Source organism: Plecotus auritus (assembly GCF_963455305.1).
Source record: "Plecotus auritus genome assembly, chromosome: 8".
Taxonomy (NCBI): Eukaryota; Metazoa; Chordata; class Mammalia; order Chiroptera; family Vespertilionidae; genus Plecotus; species Plecotus auritus.
In genome coordinates this window covers 43,814,235-43,835,666 of record NC_137782.1, presented here as the reverse complement: position 1 = coordinate 43,835,666, position 21,432 = coordinate 43,814,235, and positions in this window count along the sequence as shown.

Here is a 21,432-nt window from a genome sequence, read left to right as displayed (position 1 = left end):
AACCACCTCCCGGCGCTCGCCTCGCCGCCTGAAGTTGCATCTTCCCTCTCCTGGAATTGCGGAGCCCAGCAACTACCAGCAGGGAAAGCCTAGCCGCCCTCTCAGCTCACGGGAGCCCCTCCCCGGCGCCCCCCACCAGCGGCGCACACAGAGGTCCCAGGAGCGTCCAGGCCCCGGCCCTGCGCCTCCCGCCCCCGCGGGCCCGCGGCGCCCCCACCGCGGTCCCTACCTTGGCGGGGAGGCGGCGGCCCGGGGAGGAGGACGCGCACGCCCCGCGCCTCTGAAGGTGAAGCCGAGCGCCCGAGGCGCGGAGCCGAGCGCTGCACTAGATCGACCGCGCCAGCTGCGCCCGGGCGCGGGGGACACGCGAGGGCGCGCGGGGCCCGCCACGCGCCCGTTTCCCTCCCCGCGCTGCCCGTTCGCGCCCCGTACGCGCCCGCCCAGCGGGGACTCTGAAACCGGCCGGGTTTGGGGAGCTGCGCGGCGCGGGGAGGAGGCCAGGCCACCGCGGCCGGGCGCAGGCCCCAGGCTTCCCCCAGCCCCGGAATGGTCTGCCCTGTAGGAAACGCACACGCTTCACTATTGTCTCATCAGCACAAAGTTCTGCCACACTGCGGGGAAAGTCTGGAGGCTCGCGATGACTCAGAAGCAGCTCATTCTTTCCCTAATAGTCCTGAATCACGATTCCAACGGCTTGTCGTCGCCCCTTCCTTCCAAGGACTCCGCTGCCGCAGCTCCAGTTATGAGAAGCTGTTTACGCGCACACACAGATCCGCACACACGCACGCATCCATACGTGCAGACGTGTCGGGGATGCATCTCAGCCGGCTTGGGTACCTGAACACTGAGCCGCGAGTCCAGAGCGATTCTTGGGGCTCCTTCCGGAGGTCTCAGTGCCTGTGCATTACAAACAGCCTGGGGCGGGGGGGGGGGGGCGTGCGTTTACTCAACTTCCTGGCAAATGCTTTTGGGGGCATTCAGACGCTGAGTATCAATGCATTAAGTCCTGAACCAAGATCAAAGGTCACTCTGGAAAGACTTCAGAACGCGGATTCTTCTGTAAGGCAATTTTAAAATGACTGTGTGTTTTGTTTGTTTGTTTGTTTGTTTATCCTTGAAAAGTTCTCTAATTTTTCTGTTTTTCAAACTTCGTTTCTTCACACCAACTACTCTCCCTGGGCCGGTACTTAACTGCAATAAGTTGAGTCTGGGAACAAAAATCCCAATTTGACTCCCAAAAAAAGCATTATTGGTACGGGGGGGGGGGGGCTGGGGGGCGGGGGGAGTGAGGGGAGCTCCCCCGCCTCCGTGTTGGTGCAGCCTGGAGCTATAGCCTGGGGAGGGGGAACCGTCTTCTCCCACCGCTCCTGGCCATATTGTTCTCCCCTCGTGATAACTCCGCAGTGGAGATGGATTCCGTCCAAGACACTGACTTCGCCCTGCTCCACCAGCCGCGCTGCAGCCCATGTGTTGCCTTCCGCGGTGACATTTCTCGGTGCCTAATGTGCGCTAACACTCACTGCAGCTGCAGCTCAGGGCCTCTCCAACTTAGGGCATTTACAACAGAAACTACTACAGACAGCTCACAGGGAGGAGCTTGTTCCTGCAGAGCCGGGCTCAGACACAGGGGCCATTCTGCGTGTGTACTGTGTGCGCGCGCGTGCATGCTTACGATGTGTGTGTGTTTCAATGGAGGGAGGGGGCAAAGGGGAGGAGAACCTTCAAGAGAAGGATCCAGAATCCTAACACGTAAGCTCTTTTGGTGATCCGTGATCTGCACTGCTCTGGAGAGCGGGCTTGGTAAGTGAGGGCTTTGGACAATTGTTGCTGATTCCAGCGTGACCACCTCAGTAGATGTATTCCTTTTTTCCCCCCCAGTGGATGTATTCTTGAATAATCAGATTTAAGTCTGATTCACAGTAATGTATTCAAGTGCCCACAATTCATTACAATACACAGTACAAATACACAAAAGTATCCTCTGATTCAACTAACGACAAGGATATATAAATGGCATATATAGACATAGATATATTATCATATGTTATCAACCACAGAAATTAAAATTGGAATACTTGACATATTAATAGTTTTTTTAGTATTTTCAAGTGGATTTGAGTTTATGGTAAAAATCTACATTCATCTGCAGACTTGAGTCTATTGAAAACTACAGTATTGCATGAATAACTTTCATGTGTTGAACATTGATAAGTTAGATCAACAAAAGAGTGAGCAACTTCCAAACTCCTCCATATAAAATGGAGATTTCTGTGACTTGCCTCCTTTCTCCAGGCTTTGAATCACCCACATGTGATTTCACTCAGGGCTATGACTCTTCTACAGTAATATCGTTCTTTTAGAAAATGTCTTTCCTTCCACGGTTCTCTGCGATGCATACAGAATCTGAGAAGGTAATATGAGAGATGGGCAAGAGTTACATTCTGGAAAATGGCAGCTGCAGGGCCAGCCCGGTTTTGTTATTGAGGAGAGAGCACCTTTCATGACAAGCAAAATGTGCTGAACATTATTTGTACGCAAAGTCACTGGTCATTATTCACTTGTCAATGCACCATTCGTAGCATGTTCCAGGGGAAAATTGATATAAAAACAAAATATGTAAAAGGGTTCCCATACTATTCCTGTGACATATTTAACCTTGCCAAAATTTCAACTGTTTAATATCTTCAGACGTTTAAAGTAGCCACTCAAGATTAAGGACACTTTCTAGACAAATGACAAATTCCTGAAACCTCCCAGAGGTTCTCCTATTTTGAAATATTTAGGTAAATCACAATATTTGGGTGGAGAAAAGTCAGCAATATTAATGGATTAATGGTTGAATAAATATTTGCCTGTTTACTAGTATAAATTTATAATTTTATAATAATTCTGGTTTATGAAACAGATGGAGAAGAAAACACATATTCCCTTGTTATTGTCTAATGAATTCTTTGTTCAGCATTTGGGACTGCTTCTTCGAGCTAAGGAAAATGGCCTCTTAGTGAAACAGTGTTCAGTGGCCTGTCTGTATAACTTAGGCGGTAGTGTGATGGCTGGCCTTTTAGATAAGAAAGATCCTTAAGAGGTTCCTTTCAAGAATAGCTACAGTAAAAAGCAAACAAGAAGAATCCTCCCCACAAAAAATAAAGGACTGTTCTTTCTGAAAGCTGGAAGTGAAACTTTCTGAACTATAGTATGAACTCCAAGACAATCTAAAGCATATTTATTAAATATGCATGCTCAAAAATGTAAGTGCACTACTTATTAGTAAATATTTAATGTTAATTCTATCTCCATATAAATATGAGGATTTTCTAAATTATATCTGAGAAAGGAGAATGATATTATGCTAAGTCTAGGAATAATCTTTAGCTCCCTGAACTAACATAAATTTATAGATTTCAGAGTGGATTAGGGACAAATTTGATTTAAATGGTCAAACCGTTTTTCTAGGTAAAGAGTTTTGTAGGAGCAGTACAGCTGCTGACTGCCTTTCCATTGTTTAGCGTGAGTAACCATGTCACTGTGACATGGAAACTGGCTATTTCATCACGAACCGTTTCAAAAATATTACCCCAATGCTAATTTGCTGCCCTTCCCTAAAATCCTTCCTTTTCACACAATTTGGACACTCAGAGAATGCGCTGTATTGAGATGATGGAGGAAGGGACACAGTACATTTTCAACATATAAAAATCCCCTGAGAAGACAGGAGACCAAGTCGTGGTTATATTTCAACTAGTCCTCTGCAAAACAGTTTCAAGACTGCTTGAATCTGAATTTCACCAATAGGATGTTCTTAATCTCAGTGCAGGAAACTCTCTCAGCTCTGTTTCCTAAATTTTCATTCTGTTGAGGGTGATGAGTACTCTAGTCATTTTCTTATAAACACGAACACACACTTAGCTCTAGTGGGATCTGCACCCAGGTTCTCCCATGTCTGACCCGGCAACTCTCTCCCATGTAGGATAATTTAAGGTCAAATTGGCTGAGCTTTAGGCTTGTTTGGTCATGGTGAGGACCTCCATGTTGCTTGAAACACTTTTATGAAGATTTCTTCTCTCCACGGTGTCCGAGTCTGAAGACGCTTCAACAGGCAGCTGTACCTGAATTTTTAAACAGTTTAATAATCAGCAAAGCAATCCCTTCGAGATCGTGTGCAAACGTACCCACGAGTGTGACACAGAGAATGCCTTACTCATTTTTCCTCGATGCCGAATATTGAACAACTTGCCCAGGAAATCAGCATTTTTAACAATTGTCCTTGCTTTCTGCTCAGAGGACACCTCCACAATGACCCGCAGTACTATTATTATGGCAACACAGATTTTCTTTCACTGATGGCTCTGCATCTATTTTTGGTTAATAGCAAAGATAACGCAGAGTAAGTGTAGATTCGCAAGTGAGGCAAAAGTGTAGTAGAAACTATATGACCAGTCCACGTTGTCTCACCATTTGCAGTTTTAGGTAACTCCATCAGGCCTTCACAGTAGGTAGAGGGTTCTTGAATCTGTTCTTAATTTCAAACGGAATAAAAGACTTAGCAACAGCTGGCTGCAGAATAGCTCACAGCGAATTCCACAGATGTGTTCATTCTGGTCAGAAGAATAAAGGAAGGAGGCTGTAGAGGAGAATTCATTTAAGGAGAAATACGTTCAACAAGGAACTGTATTTGAAAGATTTCCCCAGGAGGGAAGAAGTCTGTTTACTACCTTTTCCTATAATCCTACAGTAGCTAATTACTTAATCATTGAGTTGTGACCTATTAACATCCCATGTTCTCACAACAGCAAAACCATTGACTTTTTCTGCCCCCAAATCTCATTCTGTTTCGCCATGCATAACCAATTGGTGACCTGTGCAGATGATGCTAACTTTTCTAAGAGAACAGAAATTAAAATTAGGGAACCAGCAATACCTCCTTCCCTGTGGGTGGGCGGGACACACTAGTAATGAAACTGAGGGCAGGGGCAGGGGAGACACTCAAAGACCTTTTGGTGAGGTCCCACTTGAACATCACTCAGTACCATTGGAAGTAGAATTTGGCGTTTAGAAGTTTCTATGGTGTTAGAATCAGAACAGCAGGAAAAGACATGGTCAGGATATGTGGAAGTGATTGTCATAATTAAGGAATCAAGATGTTTTCTTGATGAGGGAGACTAGGTACTTTTTTTGGTGACATTTTTATTGTGGTAAAATATTCATAACATGAAATTGGCTATTTTTATAATTTTAAGCATATAGTTCCGTAATGTTAAGTATATTCAGTGTTGTGCAACCATCATCACCACCATCTCCAAAGTCTTTCCATCTTGTAGAACTGAACGCATACCTATTGAACTCCATTCCCTTTCTCCCAGCCCCAGGCCACCACCCTCTACCTCTGTCTTTATGAATTTGCTCCAGGGACCATGTATAAACAGGATCAGACAGTATTTGTCCTGTTGTGTCAGCTCATTTCACTCAGCATGTTTTCTAAGTTCATCCCTGGTGTAGCGTGTAGTGAGGTTCGATTTGGCCTCGAGGTGATAGATAATGGAGGCAATAGCTTTGCCAAATAAATTAAGGAAGTGACTGTAATCTCAACAAAAACAACCTCAAGAATTTGTCTTCTGTTACCTAGGATGATCTTGTTACCCAGCTGTCTTTGCTTGTCCCTGCCTCCGTATAAATAAGTTTCAGAAGAAAATGAAGAAGGCCCATCTTCCCAAAAGGTGACCAGGGCAGCAGGTTGGCAGGGAGCAGACCAGAAGCTGGGTTTTAATTAAGTACTCTCTGGCCAGTATTTTCATAGCTTATTTATGACTTTTAACCAAACTGTTTCCCCCAACATTGGAAAAAGCATATTAAAATCAGAAAAATAAAAATTGAAATAAATAAAAAGGCATGGGGAATTGGATGTATGAACCTCATAAGATGGGTTAATTCATGTGGCTGGGCACTCAGGTGACCCCACGCTTCTGGCTCCAGGAAAAAGCCTTGGTTAAGAGAATTTACCTTCCTGGGGACAGAACCAGCACAGGTGTGCGTCCCTGAGACCCCACTGCTGTGCTATGGGCAGGCCTTCAATTGTAGAATGGATGAAGGGGGGGTATAAAGAGATGTCAAACTGGTTGTCTCTTTCAAAAACTCCATTTTTGGTGGGCCATGATGGGATTTTTGAGAAAGACAAATAGTTTGAGCTGCCGAACCCCTAAAAGGTGCACTTGTGTGTGCTTTTGTTTTGCTTTTTATTTATTTTTTTAAATATATTTTATTAATTTTTTACAGAGAGGAAGAGAGAGGAGAGGGATAGAGAGCTAGAAACATCGATGAGAGAGAAAAATCGATCAGCTGCCTCCTGCACACCCCCTACTGGGGATGTGCCCGCAACCAAGGTACGTGCCCCTGACCGGAATCGAACCTGGGACCCTTCAGTCCTCAGGCCGACGCTCTATCCACTGAGCCAAGCCAGTTTCGGCTGCTTTTTATTTTTAAAGCCAGATGTGAAGTTTTGCAAATAGAAAACAATGCCATTTTTATTGCTAATTTTTTTTATTTAGAAAAATGATTTTATTTGATTTGATTTTTTCCATCACCATTTATCCCCTCTATGCCCTCTTCCACCACCATCCCCCCACAACACACACCTGCAATCACCAAACTGTTGTCCATGTCCATGAGTTCCCTTTTTTCTTTTTCTTTTCTTTTTTTTTTTTTGTGGGGTGTGGGGTGTGTAATTGTGACAAATGGGGAATGTGGGAAAACAATATTAGATTGCAAAAACATTCAATAGAATGAAAAAATTTTAAATATTTCGCATAGGCAGTCACCATTTAAAGCTAACCAAATTTTAAAATTCTAATATTTCATACCTTTGCCTCATTCGTTCATTCATTCCACATATACTGCTCCACACCAGGCCCTAGATTAAGTGCTAATTTTAAAAGTAAGGCAGGCACCCGCCAGGGGCAGGGTGTGAAGCCAGCAGCCCTGGAGGCAACCCCCTGGACCACATCACCAGCCCAGAACACCACGGCCTCAGTTGAATGAAGATGATTTTATAGAAGGACGAAAAGCCTAGTCCGAGTTTTCTCATAACAGGTCCAGGAACACGAACTCCTGTATCCAGTTATCATCTGTGTGGTGTTGGTCTTCCCTGGGCAAGTCACATCCTCCGACTTTCACATTTGTCACTTACCACAAAGCACTGTCAGTTTTCTGTCCCCATAATGTGTGGTACATATTTGTGCGGGAAACCCTGCTAACCGGTGGATAGAGAATCTTTATGAATTACTTTCTCAAAGGATTTGAACTGGTTTTAAAAACATATAAAATACAAAAGGACAGCACAGCAGTGGGAGGAATTAGTCAGAAAAAGTAAGAGAAGAAAGTAAAGAAGTCGGGGTCACGAAGAAGTTTGAGACAAGTGCACACTGATGCACAGCCAGTGGTGCTGTGTTGTTAGAGGTGCTGGAATTTCCTCTGAGCTTCCTAGCATCCAAAGCAAAGAAGGAAACACTATTCTTTACCGGATTTGCTCTATCTATAAAATGAGAAGTGCATCCTTCCAAAGAAAAGCATTATGTCCCAGTAATGCTATCTAAGTGAAATTTCTCCTACAATTTCTAAAAAAAAAAAAAAAAAAGGTGGGGGGACGTGCGGGAGAGACTGTGGAATGTAATGCACTATATTCCCAACAATATTTTTACCAAACAAACATATTCAGACAGTGTTCCTCACTGTGATTTGGAGGCAAACTATCAGCCTAGAATTTAGTAAGCATTTACATTAATTACCATATCTACAAAGTAGGAATCACAGTTATTATGAACAAGAAAAATAAAAAGGCGAAATTACTTAAAATTGTTTTAATAGTATTTTTTGTATGGGCAAACAAAGTACTTTTTTATTGATTGATTTGAGAGAGGGAAAACAAAAACATCGATTTGTTGTTCCATTTATTTATGCATTCATTGATAGATTCTGTGTGTGCCCTGAATGGGTATCAGGGCCCACAATCTTGGCATCCTGGGACGACACTCTAACCAACTGAGCTACCCAGCCAGGGCCTTGCAAGTTCTTTTCCTAATATACAAGTTCTTCCTCACCATATAACTGCTGATGTAATCAAATTATAAAATTTTGTGTTAATTTAATACATTGTTTAAAAATATCTGAAGGCAGCCGAAACGGGTTTGGCTCAGTGGATAGAGCGTCGGCCTGCAGACTGAAGGGTCCCAGGTTCGATTCCGGTCAAGGGCATGTACCTTGGTTGCGGGCACATCCCCAGTGGGAGGTGTGCAGGAGGCAGCTGATCGATGTTTCTCTCTCATCGATGTTTCTGACTCTCTATCCCTCTCCCTTCCTCTCTGTAAAATATCAATAAAATACATTTTAAAAAAAAATATCTGAAGGCATCAGAAATGTTATCCCAATTTGTACTGGCACTCTTAAAATGAGGGCATTTCTAGAACCATTCGTATTTTTGTCATTGATTTGAAGAAATGTGTTTGTTTACATGGGATGCCATTGGTATGGTCCAGCCTTGTTACAACTCGTGGTCACACCCCAAAATCACAGGTGTCAGAGCTTCACTCAAGACCCCATCTGCATTCCCAGTGCTGATGTGAACGGTGACTGTGATTCAGCTCCATTCTTGTGGTCACTGACCCTCGCAGTCCGGGTTGGGTCAGCACCTGTTTTGCCCTGAGAAACTGCAGAGCTAACCGGCCTCCTGCCACTAGTGAGACCTCCGACAGCCTGGGTCTGCAGAAACTTCTGGGGTGTGGATGTTGAGGTGTCCTAGAGACACCAGCCTCGGAGGTTCGGGATGGCCACTTCTACTTCTTTATTTCCTACGGTTCAAACCCTTTCACTTTTAGAAAGTCGTTCTGTGAAATAAATACAAAAAGAATGTGTTACACTGTAAGTTACAATGCAATACAATCGTCCATTAAGCACCAAACTCTGTTTAAACAAAGTGCATGGATTAATGAGAGCAAGGAAATTCGGAGCAGAGAGCGCCACTCAGGCCTCCCTGTGGAAGTAGGGCCCACGGGAAGAGCTGGTAGTATCGTTGTTCGTATAACTTGCTTCCGAGTACATGAAAGGTATTGGTCAAAATAAAGGAATCCTTAAAATGAAGAAATGAAGTTGTTTCATGCATGCCCCTTTTTCCCACAGCATAAACACTCCAAACTTGCAGGAGGGAGAAACAATGTCCCACTTTCCGGCCCCTCCCCCACACCTCTGTTATTTTTCTTTAATTTCAGTTGCTGTTTATCCAGTTGTTTATTTTGGAACTTAACCTAAATGGAGCGGAGAAGTGACTTTTAGGCAAACTGATAAGAAAGTTCCATTCTAGGCCTTAATGTTCTTTAGGAAATATTTCACTGATATTTGTAGTAGTAGGAAACATTTCCTTGGAACAATACAAAAGCCCCATTTTAAAAAGCCCTACTTGTGAAGCGTTACGTGGAGGACTGTTAAGTTTTCAAAGCCCAGAAATATAATCTTATTTCCAAAGGCAACAGCGTGCTCACATGTACCCTCATGTTAAAATTTTAGATGGGCAGTTCTCGGGGTCAGTGAAAGCACAGAAAGGATTTCAGGGCGAGCTCTGTTCTGGAAGGACTGGGGCAGCATCATTTCCATGGAGGAGTATTCCCCCCTCCCCAATTCCTCATTTTTGCGCAGAATTGCTTCTCCCTCTCACCCTGCAGAATTACAGGGAAGTTAATGGTGCAAACATCCCACTCATCCAGGCCACTGGGGTTTGATTAACTAAACAGAGTAAACATGGGACAGCTGTGTAAGGGGGCTGGGGAAAATGAGTTCTCTAATGCCTGAGAAAACATAGAAACCATGTAAAAAACAAATTCTGTTCTGTGGAAACCACACAAATAATTCTCTCCAAACTGTGACGGGAGTTTCGGCTGATCAGGGTACACTCATAAAACTGCTCCCCTCTTTTGTGTGTGGAGAACCTATTGTCTAAGTCAAAGATAACGAAAAGATTGCCATGGACGCGAAGGCAGGAACAATGATAGGTGATCATTTACATGTCAAACACACACACACACACACACACACACACACACACACACTAAAATGAGTTCATTAATGGTGAAATGTCAACTCTCCCAGTGACCAAGGCACAGTTGTTTGTGTCTGTGTGTCCCCACACCAGCTGGGATCAGAACAGAGGACCACTGTATCCTTTCTGAAATAGGAGTAGAGGGATTGTCCTATGGAATTATAATAATTACACACACTACATCTCAAAGTACTTTCTCATTTATTTTATTTTAGTTCTGCTCACAACACAAAATGAAATGGCTCAGAATTACTAACTCCATTTAAAAATGTTAAACCAGAGCAAAGTTGTTTCCTGGATGGTGTGCTCATTGAGAAGTGGAGTCATTTTGAATTCAGAGTGTTTTTAAGAATTGTGCATCTAAGGGTGTAGTTCCTGAAATCCATCGGCCCCTTGTACTAAAAGGAGTTGCCTCTAGCAGTGTGATGCTCACACTACCGGTCATCAAATTTTAAGACAACTGGCGGCCACCGTAATGTTTTCAGCAAGAAAAGGACGTGCTCAGAGAGGTTTTTGAAGAGTCCTCTGGTTCAGTGGGAGAAGGGCATGATGGTGGAGAAATCAGCTGGGAGGTAAGGTACACTGAGCCTGCAGACCAGAGTCCTGCCCGTCACTGGCTTGGCCAAAGGGAGGGCAGCACCAATGGAGACTGAGACAGCCAAGGCAGGCCAACTGGGCTCTGCCCCGTCAGGTGGGGCCGTTCACCTGAAGAAGACAGAGTGGCCAAGGGTGTCAGGTACGGCTGCACATCCATTGGACTCAGTAACAGGCTGTTGTGGGACCTCAGGAGAGAAGCTTCAGAGGAAAAGGGGATGAGCCATGGGGAACAGTGTCACCAGCCTGAGCTTCAGTCCCTACTTGGGAGTGTCTCAGGTGAAGGCAGAGGTCTTCCTGCCCTTGCTGTTTGTTTGAAGGCAAGAGAGTTGTGGGCACGTTTACCGATGCGAAGGTTCAGACAAAATGGAAAAGACAGACGATGCTGGGAATGACAGCCAGTCCTCTGGGACACCACCCTCAGCCCTTTGTGCTCAACATACATATCCATTCATGCTCAGGGTGCTCATTCGTGGACATGTGGGGAGCACCAGCCCATGTGAGTGGAGCAGGACTGGACCAGGGGTTGCAAGGCCCATTCTGAGTGCTCTGGGAGTCATAAGATATCGGGACCTGTCCCAGCAGCTGCCCTCCTGTCCTCTGATGCTAATTCTAGGTGATAGATCTTGCTTTAGGTCTGCTGCCTCACTTATGAAAGTCCCCTCAGAATGTAGAATTGGAACCTTATATTTTCACCAATCTCGGGGCCTGGCATTCTTCCATGCCTCAGACTAAAGGAAATTGGAATTAAAGAATAAATTTAAAAAGAAAAGGGACAGAAGAAACAGGTGATGAAAGAAACCAGGAAAACATATTGTTACGTTTTAATAAGTGTTGGTTGTAAAAGTTTTTGGATTTTTTTTTTTTTTATTGATTTCAGAGAGGAAGGGACAGGGAGAGAGATATATAAACATCAATGAGGAGAGAGAATCATTGATCGGCTGCCTCCTGCACACCCCCCAATAGGGGTCGAGCCCACAACCCGGGCATGTGCCCTGACCGGAATCGAACCATGACCTCCTGTTGCATAAGTTGACGCTCAACCACTGAGCCACGCCGGCCGGCATAAAAGTTTAATAATAGCTATCAGGAATAGTATTCCCCCTAAATGTCAAGACTAAGGGAGACAGAAAAAGCCTGGTCAGATTCTTGCTGTGCTGGGTGGGAGGGAGAAGTTTATTACACTGGGTATTGGCAGAAGGAATATATGTGTTCAAAATGCATGAGTAAAAACTAGGAAAGAAATCGCAAAAAGAAAAATTTGTTAAAAACGAACAAAAATGTGTTTAAAAAGCAGTAAATGGAAAATAACATACTGCAAAAGGAGTTAAGACATATTAGGAATGAAAATAAATGAGAAGTGGGCTCTAAGCCTGGGTTTAAAACTGAGCTATATTCATACAGTAATAGTGTGTGACAGCTGTGGTACCATTCCTACTTCTGACCCACATTCTCTTCCTTTTACACTTTGTTAAAATCATCTAAAAGCCACGTTATAAATGAGAGGGTCTTTTCAACAAATGATAGTGGGACAAGTGGATCTGCACATTCAAAAGAATGCAGTTGGACCCCTTCCTCACAACATACTCCAAAAACAACTCACAACGTACCCCAAAATCAACTCAAAAATGGACCACAGACCTAAGTGTGAGGGCAAAATATAAAATTCTTAGAAGAAAATAATTAACAAATCATCACAAACTTGGGTTAGGCAGAGACGTCTTGGCTACCACACCAAAAGCACAAAAGAAAGCAGATTAATTTGATCCAATCTAAATGAAAAATTTCCGTGCTTCAAAGGACACTTTCAAGAAAGTAAAAAGAACTCAAAGAATGGGAGAAAGTATTTGTAAATCATATGTCATCTCTGATAAAAGACTTCTATCTGGTATATCGAAGGAACTTGTACAATTCTTACAAATAATTTAAAAACAAATAACCCTCTTTTTAAAATGGGCAAAAGATATGACTAGAAGATAAAGGATCCACAGAAGGTATGCAAATGGCCAATAAATACATGAAAAGACAGTCAACATCATTAACCATTAGGGAACTGCAAATCAAAACCACAGTAAGATGCCATGTCATAGCCACTAGGATGGTTAGAATCAAAAGACAGATAATAACACGTGTTGGCAAGGAGGTGGTGAAATCCTTATACATTGTTGGTGGGAATGTCAAATGATGCAACCACTTTGGAAAACAGGCATCTCCTCAAAAGATTAAACACAGAGTTACCATGTAACCAAGAAATTCCAGTCCTAGGTAAACACCCAAGAGAAGTAAAAAACGTACACCCACATACAAACTTATACTTGGATATTCATAGCAACATTATTCATAAGAGCCTCCAAGTAGAAACACCCAGATATCCACCCACTGATGAATGGTCTATGCACACAATGGAGAACCATTCAGCCCTAAAGAGGGGTGAAGTACTGGTACACATTACAGCATGGATGAGCCTCTGAGAGCAGTATGCTATGTAAAGGCCACCTGTTGTACGATTGTATTTACATGATACGTCCAGAACAGAAAACCTATAGAGACACAAAGCAGATGAGTGGTTGCCAGGGACAGGAAAACGGGGGAAATGGGGAGTGACTGCTCATGGATATGGGTGATAAAAATGTTTTGGTACAAGATAGAGGTGATGGTTGCACAATATTGTTTATATGCTCAACACCATTAAATTGTACAGTTCAGGTAGGTGAGTTGTATGGTATGTGAATTATATCTCAGGAAAACTGTTATTTGAAAAAATGGCAGTCATGAACAATGGTCTTTGTCTGTTATGCACAAAAGGGAATGTAATGGCCTGAAAGACAATGCTTGTTCCTAGGTATTCAATTATATTACAAGTTATTTTTTCTCAAGTCTGCCCAACTCCCTAGGTGTCTGGTCATTTGGAAAGGGCCAATGTCACAGTTGTGAAGAGGGACAGCAGGCATCTGGAGGAGAGAAATGGGAGGAATAGCTTCTCACCCTGACTTTGCCATGAGTGGCTCTGTGACCTTTGGCAAGTAACTTAACTTCTCTGAGCATTAGATAGTGCATCTGAGAAATGAGAGGCCAGAACTAAATAAAACCTCCCACAGTAGAATTCTATGATTCAGATTTAAAATATCATATGTAAGTATAAAAATAATTATGAAAACAAAAAATATTGCATTTATTTTTTTTTAAATATGGAACAAAATGTGTATCGTGGTTGTCTTGTGTGATGGGGGATCAGTGTTTTATTTTTACCCCCATATAGTTCTCACTTCTTCCATCACAAAAGCATATTTAATTTCACACATTAAAAAAACCATCAGTTAACAAAGTGTTGTATTGCATAGGTTAAAATGTGATAATTTTTTTTGAAATACTTCTGTTAAATCTATAAATACAGATGTAATACATTTGTAATTTTCCAGTGATGAGTGAAGATATTTGAAACTCATTGGTGTTTTCAAAGTTGGAATTCTTCTTTACAGAATTAAGTTCTCTTTATGTAAACGTGTTCTTGGTTTTCAAGTTGAATATAGTCCTTGGCACACAGCTTTGATTCTCATAATGTATGTGCATGGGCTAACATCATTCACACGGACACCTTGGGCATAGTCAGAAAAATACTTAATCCTTTAGTTTCATAGGCACCACCTGGTTACTTACACTCATGGCAAGACAATAGCTGTGGTGAAATCATTTATAATACACCTGCAGTAACGTTACTATGAAGGAAGCAGTAAAACAGTGAAGATCTCCTTTTAGTTCAGATTTCTAAACCAGGAAACTATGATCCACATGAGACAGAAAGCATGTTAATATACTAGAAAAGATTTTCTTTAACTCAAGTATTTGGTGTACATTTGAAATTACATTATATCACTATGAGCTTAAAACCCACGCTGTGTATTTTAAGAAGAGAATGAGAAGGCCTAAAAGTTGTTAAATATGGTAAGTGTCATGGTGGACTGGGGGAGGCATGGAACATCCGCCCAAATGTGCCTCCATGTGTTTGCTTATTATGACTGGGAAACTGATCTAGAGCTCATAGTGGACCTCCGAACACCGCAAGCAATGGGGCCAAAGTGGCTTTCCCTCTGGGAGACAAACAGCCCCTTGCAACACACAGCGGCCCAGGATAAACACAGGTCCCTGTTTTTGTCCGTACTCTAAAATGTCCTTGTGTTTGCCAATTATTTCTGCACCTCAGAACCCATCAAGAGGGGATGAAGAAATGAAGAATGGCACGTGTGCAGTGAGGAGCAGCCCCTTTTGGCTGGCTTCTCGGGAGTTGCCTTTGTTATTTAAATATCCTGTTGTGTAAGTGGGAGGACAGGAAGTGAGTTGTACAAACCTCACAACAGCAGCCCCCAAGAGGTCCAGATAAGCAGATGTGCCTAGCATTCGGGCAATGGATACAAATTTAGTTTTCTGAAAACGCTGAAAAGTAACCGCCTTTTCTCTGGGAACAGCACTCAATATTTCCATGGGAGCTTGGACAATGCTGCATAACTATTTTTGATTAATCTTCCCACTCTGGCCTGCAACAGCAGACTTTAATTATTGAGCTGGTGCTTTATTTGTGTTTCTTTCAAAACTGAAATCTTGTCTTAACAGAGAGAGAGAGAGAGAGGAGGAGGAGGAATAAAGGAGCAATGGGGATATTTTCCATTGTCTGGGCGGCTCTGCTGGGTTTCCAGGCCTTTGGGAGTCTGGGCTCAGGATAGGGAGAGGAGGATCCTCTTACCGGGTCCCACCCACCGGCTGGCTCTTCTTCCAAAGGCCGGGCAGGAGTGCTGGCTGCCTCTGCTGGGCGCCCTCACTCAGCCTGGCTGAGAAAGCGCCTTCCTCTTTTCAAGTCAGAGCCAGGAGAGCCCTTTCAGAGTCTCTCTTTTTCCATTTACATGTCCTTGATTGTGGTTTGGACTTCAGATTTTTTAGAAATTGACACATTTTCCTAATTGAGGAGTGTAAAGGAATCCCTTGCAAGATAGAAACACCCCAGAACTTTGCTTCCCCACGCTTGTGTCTGGATAAGGAAAAACAGACCAAAGGTAGTTTGTTGACACAGAATTTAAACTGGGGCTCCAGGTCTCCCAGATGGATCGCAAAGCTCCTCTTCTACTTGTCCCACGTGAGCCCTTGAGCTGCAGAACAGGAAGTGGAGAGGAGTTTCTGAACTGCTCCGAGGGGGAGTGAAGAATGAGCACCAGCAGGCCTGCTGCCCCTCCCCCACGGGCCAAGGACATAGGTTCCACTTTCTGCCGGGAAACTGAGCACAGCCCCATGGACACCAGGCTTTATCTCTGAGGCTTGGTGTGATAGACAGTCATGTCCCTGACTTTCACACACGCGGGTGACTGAAGCACCAACAAACAGACACATTTTCTTTCAAGTTTCTCCTGGAAAGATCCCCAAATTCTAATGAAATTTAGAAGAATATAAAATCAAATATGTGTATGTGTGTGGGAGGGGGATTGGCTACATTTTGCTCTCATGTTCTCAGGAGGACAGCGTGCACTTAGCACATCAACAGTACATAAACAACCTTCACTGAAGACTACTACATGTTATTTTTTTATTATTTTTTAATATTTTTATTGATTTCAGAGAGGAAGGGAGAGGGAGAAAAAGATAGAAACATCAATGAAGAGAATCACTGATCCGCTGCCTCCTGCACGCCCCCCACTGAGGATCAAGCCCGCAACCAGGGCACGTGCCCTTTAACCGGATTCAAACCTGGGACCCTTCAGTCCAGAGGCCTACGCTCTATCCACTGAGCCAAACCAGCTAGGGCAAAGACTACTACATTTTAAAAGTCGGTTTAAGAGTTGAGGAAGAGATGCCAATGTACTACTTGAACCCACAATCAACAACCTAATTTCTTGTCACTGGTTCGCCTTTGTTTTTCCTTCACTTTTTTGTCATGGTGTTAGGAGATTGTTGCTCTGAAAGCCGTGTGTACATTTATGAGCAAACCATTTCAAATAGCTGTTTGTATGAAACTTGAAGTGAATCAGCTTAAGGAGGACATTGCTGGCACCGGGTGGCAAGCTGCCCACCCTTTCAAGTGTTATTATCAAATCCCAGCTCTCAGAGCTTAATGACCAGGCCTGTAGAGCTCAGGAAGCCATCTTGATAGAAACTACACTTTGGTCCTAAATACATCTTTTTCATTTATCTGATTTGTTGGTTTTTCCAAATTAGGTAAACTGTTGCTGGTCATACTGATTTATGCTAGGGTCATTGAAAACATCATTGGGCGAACTCTGTGTGAGGCATCTTAGCTGGATCTCTGTTCCCTGGGTTTTCTCAAACATTGAAGAGGACAAATCAGTGCTCCTTCGGCCATTTGAAGCCTTGTCTTGATTTCGTTGCAATGAAACTACAGACACATTGCAACACTTAAAATGTGTGTGTCCTGTTCTCTGTGTACTATGTGTTATTTCTGCCAGCTGCTGCATTCGCCTTCAAAAGTATTTGGAAACTTAAGATGAACTACATTTCTTGCAAAGTATATGCTTTCCTGTGGTATTTTTGTCCTGTAACTGAAGTATAGTAATTATTTTATGGAAATGTTAGCACTTATGTTCCAACTTTGAACAAAGTGAAAAATGGAAAAAGAAATAATAAAATAAAATGTGTGTGTCTTCATATATATATACTCATAATTAGATTTTAATAACGTTCTCCTGGTTAGAACTCTACCTTGGTTATAGTCTGTTCTAGGATTCTTCCCCTTAGCTTAATCTGGTAACAATTTGGTTCTTGAAGCCTGATGTAGTGATCTCTCGTTTAGATACAGGAATTCTCTGCCTGGTCATTCCTGGGCTTTGCCGCAGAACAGTCTAGTTTATCCCTAGATCTGTCAGATTCCAGGAAATAACAGCTCCTGGCATTTATAGAGTTAAATATAGGATTAATGATCAGCTTTTAATGTGCAAATTAAATATTCAGCAGGAGTGTAGTCAACTTCCCTTTTACCCATCTTATTTAACCCACATTCTCTCTCATTTAACCCAAATAAGAGGTGCAGGTTGTCTCCACCTCACCAGACCCCTGTCTCATTAGAATGACATTTCTCACTAGATTTTGGGGATAAAACAGGAAATTACAAGGAAGATGACTTAGAGCAATGGCATATTTGTAGCTCCCCTGAAATGCCCTCAAGACTTCAGAGCCAGTAAATGATTAACTTTGAAAGCTGCAAGGCCCATGTCTCAGCCTGGAAAGTACAGAATCTGACACCCAGCCAAGCAGGGCCCAGCCTCCCGCAGCAGAACGCGGCTTCCGTGTCCTGGAGGGAAAGGTCATCCTCAAATTGTTCTAAGACTGGAAAAGAGGCTCTTCCCTGAAAACCTCATCATAGTTACCTGCCTTCTTTAAGCACTTAATAACACTGTGTGCAGATCGTCACAATTATATAATAGTTCCACTTAGGGCAACCTGCCGAGAGGCCTTTATGTACTCCAAATTATACAGTTAAAGGCCAGCACATATTCTGGAAACTGGAAAAGGCATTGTAAACGATGATGCTGGGAAGAGCTGTGTGTCTGTTGTCTCTGCCACATGAGGGGACATTTGTTTTACAAAAGGTATCTTCATTGTCATGACAAGTGTCATGGCTGACATTTCTCCTGCTTATGTCCCTTTCTTTCTTGAAAAAAGATTATTTGCCATTTTCAAACAACCTCCTTCCTGCCATTTTGGCAGGATTTGGGTTTCTCTAACCCATTTCTTTGTTTAATGTATAGGATTGCTTCTCAAGGTCTTCATACCTGGGGGTTCCTGGCCACCTCTGTCACAGAAGCAGAAACGAGAGCATCCATGGAGGCCTTGTGAAGGGCACGCCGTCGTGTACACACACCTGTCACACTTGCAAGGGACCAGCCACCCTGCAGCACATCCTGTGTCAGCAGCACACCTTGAACTTGCACCCAGGCTACAGGCAACAGGACACGGACAGCTAAACCACTGGGCACTTTGGTCAGAACAAACTGCTGCTAAATGGCTCCTGTGGGATTTCTTTTGTCATTTCCACCACAATGCCAATTCAAGCAGATACCACAGATTTCGAAGAATCCTAGGCAACATATTGTTAATAGCCTTCGAGAAATCTAAGCCACAGATAAATCAGCCTCAGGGATCCTCTTTTCCGGGTGCTTAGACATAGGCCATGGGAGGCAGAGGTTTTATGGAAGTGTGTTTTTACATGAACATGGCATTCCCCAAGAGTGACATGCAATGATTAACACCGAGACAGACATGTGAACCTTCTTAGTACACCCCTGACTTTCAGTGGTAAAATGTGAGGGAGGGTCTGAGCAGAGTCAGCTCTGTGTTGCTTAAACGTTCAGCCAAAGTTGTCTGTGTGCGGACTTGGGAGTTGGGGAGTGGGGGAAAGCGGGGGATGAGTAGAGGTTTGTGCAAGTCCTGTGGCCCTTAGAAGGCCCCTTTTTTCTCAGTGTTCAGAGCCTTGGCCTTCCCTACCGAACAGGGATGCCTTTCCACTCCCAGGCCTGCTCCTGCCCAGGGGGCACCTGCCTCAGGCGCAGCCCAGGTGGGGACCTGGCTTGTCCAAGAGGTCAGAGAGCTCAGTCTGCCATTTGTTTGAAAGCGAGCAGGGCATGCCGTTCCTAGGACACTCTGTCTGTGAACGCTGATCTGAGAGGCCTCCTCTGGAGGCCACAGCCCAAATGAAATGCTTCCCAGAAATCCTCATTCCTGTCATCAAGAGCAATTCCTTCATAAGGGCTGTGACGGGCAACGCTTATGGCCTATCTATTTTCTACTTCATCCTATATTCTTATTTTCTGTATACATATCTTATACAGGAAAGCAGAATAGAGATGGGGTTTTTCCTAGTTGCTAGGAAACAGGTGTGTAAGTTGTATCCATGAGGATTTGGCAACTATCAGTACGGTCAATGGCCCTTTCTGCGTCTCTCACCTGCACTCGTAGGACAGGTCATCAAGACCTTGCAGAGACATTTCTGTTGAGGGCTCCTTTCTTTATAGCAGGGGTGGGCAAACTTTTTGACTCGAGGGCCACAATGGGTTCTTAAACTGGACCGGAGGGCCGGAACAAAAGCATGGATGGAGTATTTGTGTGAACTAATATAAATTCAAAGTAGAGGAGCGGAGGGGAGAGCAAGAGAACCGGATAGAACAGCCAGATCCGGCCCGCGGGCCATAGTTTGCCCAAGGCTGCTTTATAGGCATGTCAGTTTTGCACCATCGAAAGCCCTGACATGGTTTGGGGGAAGTCAATATTTTAAAAGGCCATTTCCCCCAGACAATGACATCTAGGCTCAGCATCTTGATTAGGGCAAACCCACAGGCTCCCCACAGAGAGGGAAAGACTCGCTGGAAAGAGTGAACTCACTGTGTTCAATTCAGAAAAGGCAAATGAAGTTGACTTTAGTGTTTTTTGTTTGTTTGTTTGTTTTTACTGTGATTGCTGTAACCTAGAAACAACTTCTAAGGGAAGTTAAAGTCACTTGAGTTCTTTAACATAAATGGGAAACGGTAGCAAAAACAATTTTCAGGCATGAGAAGAATTGCTGTAAAAAATAAATCTCTAGTACCTATAATTCTACAGAATACATTCACCAATTGTCAAGATGAAGTGGCCAATTAATATTATTTTAAAACATCGCTGAAAGGTGCCTAATCCTCTTCAGCCAGGGTTTTGTTGATGTGATAGCTTGGGGCTGGGGTTTACAACCTTAAATCAAATAGGATTAGAAAGTTGATAAGAACACAGGAATATGCACACATGTGACATAAAGTGACAATTCACACAGGGTTCAATTGCTTTCTGCAGGAAAAGTGACTAAGACATGTCGTAAAAATTGGACAAGGGAGATAGCTGTAATTCCCCAGCTAACCGTGTCTTTCATCAGTTATGCTCAGTTTATCGTTACCCAGGTAACAAAATAAGTGATTAGTACTGAGATGTCACCATATAATTTTTGCATTTAGAAAATCTTTGTAGATTACCCATCTAAAAACAATCACTGACGTCTTTAAATGAAAATGTCCATTTATTTCCTTATCAAATATTAATGTGTTCCATTTTTTTTATGTCCCCTTAGAGACCAATCAGCATTCCTTTAGCCAAAATCAAATACATCACGAGAAACAAATACAAACAAAAGACACAGTGATATTGAGAAAAGCAAAACTTAGGAGCCTCTTCTCAGATGGTCACATTGGCCATTTCATGATTTTAGAAACCACGAAAGAACCGTGCACAAATTAACTTATTATATTTTGAGAGAAATTGGCCTGCGAGCGGCTGCCTCAGAGTTCATGAAAGCTGATTACTCTTCAGCCCACATAGGATAGCATGGAGCATCTCCCCTCCCTACCTCTAACCCCCCACCTCGGGCCCCTGACTCCCCCCACCCCGCCCAGTCCTCACTGGGGACTCTGCCCTCTGCTGTTCATTATTCACTAAGACCAAGCTGATGGGGGGCCCAGGACAGGGTGTCTGCAGAAGGAGCACTAATCCTCGCAGGTCCCCAACCCCAGCCTAGCGCATTGGAGGGGTGGGTATTGATCTGAGCCACAGGCTGTGTCCCTGAAGAGTCACATGTCCATTGTGTCTTTAAAAGAACCACCCTGTCAGCGTCCCTGTGCTGCTGGCCCTGCTACCTGTAACTTGACTGCGTGGAAAGGAGAACTGCAGAACTTTGGGAACCACTTCCTGGCACCCTGTCACCAGGCCAATTTGTTTAGTTAGTAATTCTACCTGGCAGGGACTTT